Source organism: Cebus imitator, unplaced genomic scaffold (genome assembly GCF_001604975.1).
Source record: "Cebus imitator isolate Cc_AM_T3 unplaced genomic scaffold, Cebus_imitator-1.0 Scaffold20, whole genome shotgun sequence".
In the NCBI taxonomy this organism is placed as follows: domain Eukaryota; kingdom Metazoa; phylum Chordata; class Mammalia; order Primates; family Cebidae; genus Cebus; species Cebus imitator.
Window position 1 is genome coordinate 2307526 of NW_016107335.1, and position 5910 is coordinate 2313435.

At 36.7% G+C, this 5910-nt stretch overlaps 1 protein-coding gene and 1 non-coding gene across 4 annotated transcripts in view; one reads left to right on the top strand and one right to left on the bottom strand.

Annotated features, from left to right (window-relative positions):
- LMBR1 (limb development membrane protein 1) overlaps positions 1–5910 on the top strand; it is a 202636-nt gene that overhangs the window by 19441 nt on the left and 177285 nt on the right. The gene's annotated exons all lie outside the window — the stretch shown is intronic.
- Positions 131–276, bottom strand: LOC119469983. Its single transcript, XR_005198857.1, has one exon. It is a non-coding gene; the product is annotated as a U4 spliceosomal RNA (small nuclear RNA).

Sequence of the window (5910 nt, forward strand, 5' to 3'; positions counted from 1 at the left end):
TATTTTTAGTAGAGATGGGGTTTCACCGTGTTGGCCAGGATGGTCTTGATCTCTTGACCTCGTGATCTGCCTGCCTCGGCCTCCCAGGCTTTAGCCACAGCAGCCGGCCTTTTTTCTCTTTAAAATTCAGTCTCCATAGAGACTGTCAAAAATTACCAGTGCTGACCATATTGCAAGTCAGCATGGCGGGGTATCAGGAAAAGTTTTCCATTGGCAATAATCACATCTCATATAACCCTGACTGGCTACGAAGTATCATAGCCGCTGTACAAAGCTAAATTTATTAGTTCTAACGGTTTTAAAAAACTGTTAAATGGTTTTTTATATCTAATATTATGTTTTCTGCAAATGGACAGTTTTACTTCTTTCTTTCTGATTTGAATGCCTTTTATTTTATTTTCTTGCCTAATTGCTTTAGGTAGGACTTCTAGTACTATGTTGAATAAAAGTTGTAAGAGTGGACATCCCTGCCTTTTGCCTGATCTCAGTGGGAAAGCTTTTAGTTTTTCACAATTAAGTAGGATAGCTATGGGCTTTTCATACATGGACTTTATTACATTGAGATAATTTCCTTTTGTTTGTAGTTTGTTGACAGATTTTACCATGAATGGGTGCTGATTTTTTCAGGTGCTTTTTCTGCCTTTGGGGATGATCATGTGACTGTTATCTTTTATTCTGTTAATGTGGTATACCACAGTATAATTGATTTTCATGTATTGAACCATTCTTGCATCCTAGGGATAAATCCCACTTAGTCATGGTTTATGATCTTTTTAATGTGCTGTTGGATTCAGTGTGCTAGCATTTTTTTGAGGATTTTCGTATCTGTATTCTTCAGGGATATTGGCCTGTAGTTTTCTCTTCTTCTGGCTTCTTTGTCTGGCTTTGGTATCAGGGAAATGCTGGCTTTGTAAAATGTGTATGAAAGTATTCTCTCCACTGCAGTTTTTTGAAGGTGTTTGAGACAGATTGGTGCTAATTGCCCCTTAAGTGTTTGGTGGCATTCGTCAATGAAACCATCTGGTCCTGGGCTTTTATTTTTTGGGAGGTTTTTGATTACTAATTCAGTCTGCATACTTCTTACAGGTTTGTTCAAACTTTCTGTTTCCTCATTATTTAGTCTTGGTAGGGTATTATGTTTCTAGGAATTTATTCATTTCTTCTAGGTTATCTAGTTTGTTGGCATATAGTTGTTTTTAGTAGTCTCATGATCCTTTTTATTTCTTTTCCTTTTTTGAGTTGGAGTTTCGCTCTTGTTGCCCAGGCTGGAGTGCAACGGCACAATCTCTGCTCACTGCAACCTCCACCTCCTGGGTTTAAGTGATTCTTCTGCCTCAGCTTCCTCCTGAGTAACTGGGATTATAGACATGCCCCACCACACCTGGCTAATTTTGTATTTTTAGTAGAGACAGGGGTGCTCCATGTTGGTCAGGCTGGTCTCAAACTCCTGACCTTAGGTGATCCTCCCTCCTCAGCCTCCCAAAGTGCTGGGATTCCAGGTGTGAGCCACCGCACCTTGCCTGATCTTTTTATTTCTGAGGCATCAGTTGTAATGTCTTTTTCATTTTTTATTTGAGTCTTATTTGATCTTGAGTCTTCTCATTTTTTCCTTAGTCTAGCTAAGGGTTTGTCAGTTTTATCTTTTCAGAAAAGCAACTCTTAGCTTTTTTCCCCCCCTGCTTTTCTATTTTTTATTTCATCTATTTCTGCTCTAATCTTTGCCACTTCCTTCCTTCTGCCAACTTTGGGCTTAGTTTTCTAGTTCCTTAAGCTGTAAAGTGAGGTTATTTGAGATTTTTCTTCTTTTTTAATGTCAGCATTTATTGTTATGAATTTATTGTTCCTTCTTACTGCTGCTTTTGTTGCATCCCATAAGTTTTGGTATATTGTGTTTTTGTTATTTGTCTTCAGATATTTTCTAATTTCCTTTTTTTCTTTTTCAACCCAGTGGTTGTTCCAGAATGTGCTGTTTAGTTTTCATGTATTTGTAAATCTTTCAGTTTTCATTCTTTTATAGTCAGAAAATACACGTGGTATGATTTCAGTCTTCTTAAATTTGCTAAGGCTTGTTTTGTTACTTATCCTGTGATGTCTCCTGGAGAAGGATTCTTGTTTACTTGAGAAGAATGTGTAGTTTGCTGCCACTGAGGAGAATGTTCTGCATATGTCGTTAGATTCATTTGTTCTATACTGTTATTGAAGTCTTCTGTTTTCTTATTGATCTTCTGTTTGGATGTTTTGTTCGGTACTGAAAATGCGATATTGAAGTCTCCAATCATTATTCTTTTGTTGTTTATTTCTCCCTTTAGTTCTGTCAGTGTTTGCTTTATATATTTATGTACTCTGATTTTGGGTGCATGTATACTTATAATTGTCCTATCTCCCTGGTAGATTGATCCTTTTATCATTGTAAAATGTCTTCTATTTAAATTTTTTTTTTTTTTTTTGAGACAGAGTCTTGCTCTGTCGACAGGCGCCAGGCTGGAGTGCAGTGGCGCAGTCTCGGCTTACTGCAACCTCCGCCTNACTGCAACCTCCGCCTCCCGCGTTCAATCAATTCACCTGCCTCAGCCTCCCAAGTAGCTGGGACTACAGGCATGCGCCACCATGCCCAGCTAATTTTTTTGTATTTTTAGTAGAGATGGGGTTTCACTGTGTTGGCCAGGATGGTCTCGACCTCTTGACCTAGTGATCTGCCTGTCTCGGCCTCCCAAAGTGCTGGGATTACAGGCGTGAGCCACCACGCCTGGCCTAAATTTTGTTTTTTATTTCTGCCTTTTGTAAACAAAAACTCGTCCTTTTTATATTGAGAAATGATGAATGTCTTTGTGTTTCATGTGACAGTTTTTGTCTGATGTAAGTATAACTACCTCTGCTCTCTCCTGATTACCTTTGCATGGAATATTTAATTCTCTCTTTACTTTCAGCCTATGTGTGTCCTTAAATCTAAAGATAGCATGTAGTTGGACTTAAAAAAAAAAATCTATTCAGCCTTTTACTAGAGTTTAATCTATTTACATTTAAAGTAATTATTGATAGGGAAGGATTTTACTATTGCCATTTTGTTGTTTTTTGTTAGTCTTAAAGTTTTTTTGTTTGTCATCTTACCCTTTCTTGCTGTCTACTTTTGGGTTTTGCTGGTTTTTTGTATTGATAGGGTTTGATTCTTTTCTCTTTTTTCCTTTGGGTAACTTCTGTACGTATGTTATATTCTTCCTTTGTTAAATTATAGTTGGAAGTATATCACCTGAGAGATTAGACATCCAAAGGATGTTCTGGTCTTTTTTTTTTTTTTTTTTTTGAGATAGTTTTGCTTTTGTTGTCCAGGCTGGAGTACAATGGTACGTTCTCGGCTTGCTGCAACTCTGCCTCCCGGGTTCAAGCGATTGTCCTGTCTCAGCCTTTCGAGTAGCTGGGATCTTACGGACGTGCACCACCATGTCTGGCTAATTTTTTGTATTTTTAATAGAGTTGGGGTTTCTCCATGTTGGTCAGGCTGGTCTTGAACCCCCGACCTCAGATGATCCACCCACCTCGGCCTCCCAAAGTACTGGGATTACAGGCGTGAGCCACTGTGCCTAGCTGGATGTTCTGGTCTTTCAGCATGCTTTCTGGTGTTAGTCTTCCTTTTGTTTCCAAGCAGAAGTTATGCAATAAGAGAGTATATAAAGTTTCCAAGAGCCTTAAGCTTTTCGTTCCTTCTTCACGTGTCTGTAGTAAATATTTGTAGGTATTAATTCATGATTATCTTAGGGTTTTGGATATTATATCCATCTATAATAGTGCAGGTTAATTTCCTGAATACCTTAGTAGAAAGATAATTTAAGAAACTTAAGGCATTTTGGGAAAAGTAGACGTGAGAGTCTGATGTTCAGAATTTATCTTTGAAAGTCCTTTAAAGACAGCTGAGGCTCGGTGCATAGCAATGGTTGTCTCCAGCAATCAGTTAGCACCAGCATCTACACCTGGCCCCTGTAACTAATGATTTTTGTTTCACAATAGTTTATGTAGACCTCTCTTCTTTGCCTTTAGAAGTTTTGCCTTCCTTCATCCTATCTGGATATGCCTTTGATCTGTTATAGCAAATATATCCTGGATTGCAATCACCTGTCCCTCCCAAATAAAATTTTCTTTTGCAGAGTTTTTTTCTTTGTCATTATTTTAGGTTGAGATAACCTAGACATAAGTCCCTTATCAGACATATGACTTGCAAATATTTTCTATTCTGTGGGTCATCTTTTGACTTTCTTGATTGTAAGACAAAAGTTTTAAATTTTATTGACATTCATTTTCTCTCTATTTTTTTGTCTTTTGTGATTTTAATGTCATGTGGAAGAAGACTTTGACAACCTAAGGCCATGTAGATTTACTTCTGTACTTTCTCCCAATAATTTTATAGGTTTAGCTCTTTTGTTTAGATCTATGTTCCATTTTTAGTTATTTCTTATGTGTGATGTAAGAAGGGGTCCCATCCCCATTCTTTTGCATACAGACTTCTGGTTGTTCAGCATGATTTGTTACCAAGGCGATTTCTCCCATGCCCTCAATTGAATTATCTTGACACTCACATTGAAAATCAATTGACCATAAATGTAAGGATTTGTTTTTAGACACTTAATTCTGTTCCTTTGGTTTATATATCTATCCTTATGCTAGTACTATACTGTCTTGATAAGTGCAGCTTTGTAGTAAGTTTAAAATTGGGGAAGTGTGAGTCCTCCAAGTTGGCTGTTTTTTTCCACAGTTGTCTGATTTTTTCCACAGTTGTCTGATTTTTCTGGATCCATTCCATTTTCATGTGAATTTAGGATAAACCTGTCAATTTCTGCAAGAAAGTAGGAACTAGAATTTTGTTAGCAATTATATTGAGTTTGTAGATCAATGTGGGAAGTATTATCCCATCAATATTACATTCTCCAATCCATGAACATGTGATGTCTTTCTATATTCAGAAATTCTTTAATGTCTTTCAATAATAGTTTGTGGCTTTCATAGTACAAATTTTACTCCTCTTTTGTTAAATTTATTCCTAAGCATTTTATTATTCTTGATGCTATTTGAAATTGAATTTTTTTTTCTTTTTAAGATAGGGTCTCACTTTGTTCTGTGCCTGCAGTGCAGTGGCATGATCATGGCTCACTGCAGCCTCAACCACCTGGGCTCAAGTGATCATTTCACCTCAGCTTCCACAGAAGCTGGGACTACAGGCATGAACCACCATGCTCAGCTAAGTTTTATATTTTTTGTAGAAATGGCGTCTTGCTATGTTGCTCAGGCTGGTCTTGAACTCCTGAGCTCAAGTGATCCTCCTGCCTTGACCTCCCAAAGTTCTGGGGTTATAGAAATGAGCCACTCGGCCTGGCTGAAATGGAATTACTTTTTAAATTTTATTTTCAGATTGCTTATTGCTAGTGTTTAGAAAATTAAGATGTCTTCTTTGATTTTTAGAGCACAAATCAGGAGTTAGGATTTCTATTTGGTTTTATTCCAAGTTTATAGAGGCATATGAAAATATGTTATTTTCTGTTAAAACCTCTTTTGTTTGCCTTATTTAACATTTGTTGAGTCTTCATTCGCAACCTCCTATGAACCCTATCTTCATCCTTCAAGGCATGCAGTGTGAATGAATTTAAAAATATATCATCATAGGTTTATTGTTTGAAACATATTAATAGTTTATAGAGTGAAATTTGAATAAGGCGATAAGACATTTTTTCACTGGCTTATTATACAGGGTGCTGTTACTTAAAGTGCAGTAATTTGACAAAACCAATATAGATTATTACAAGTGGTTCTAATTATGTTTATAAACAAGAGTTAAGATTGTGAAACAAACTCCTTTTGGAGGTACTTGGTTAGAAGAGCTTTGTAAATGATACTGATTTTCTTTTTAGCAGCTTTTTTTTTTTT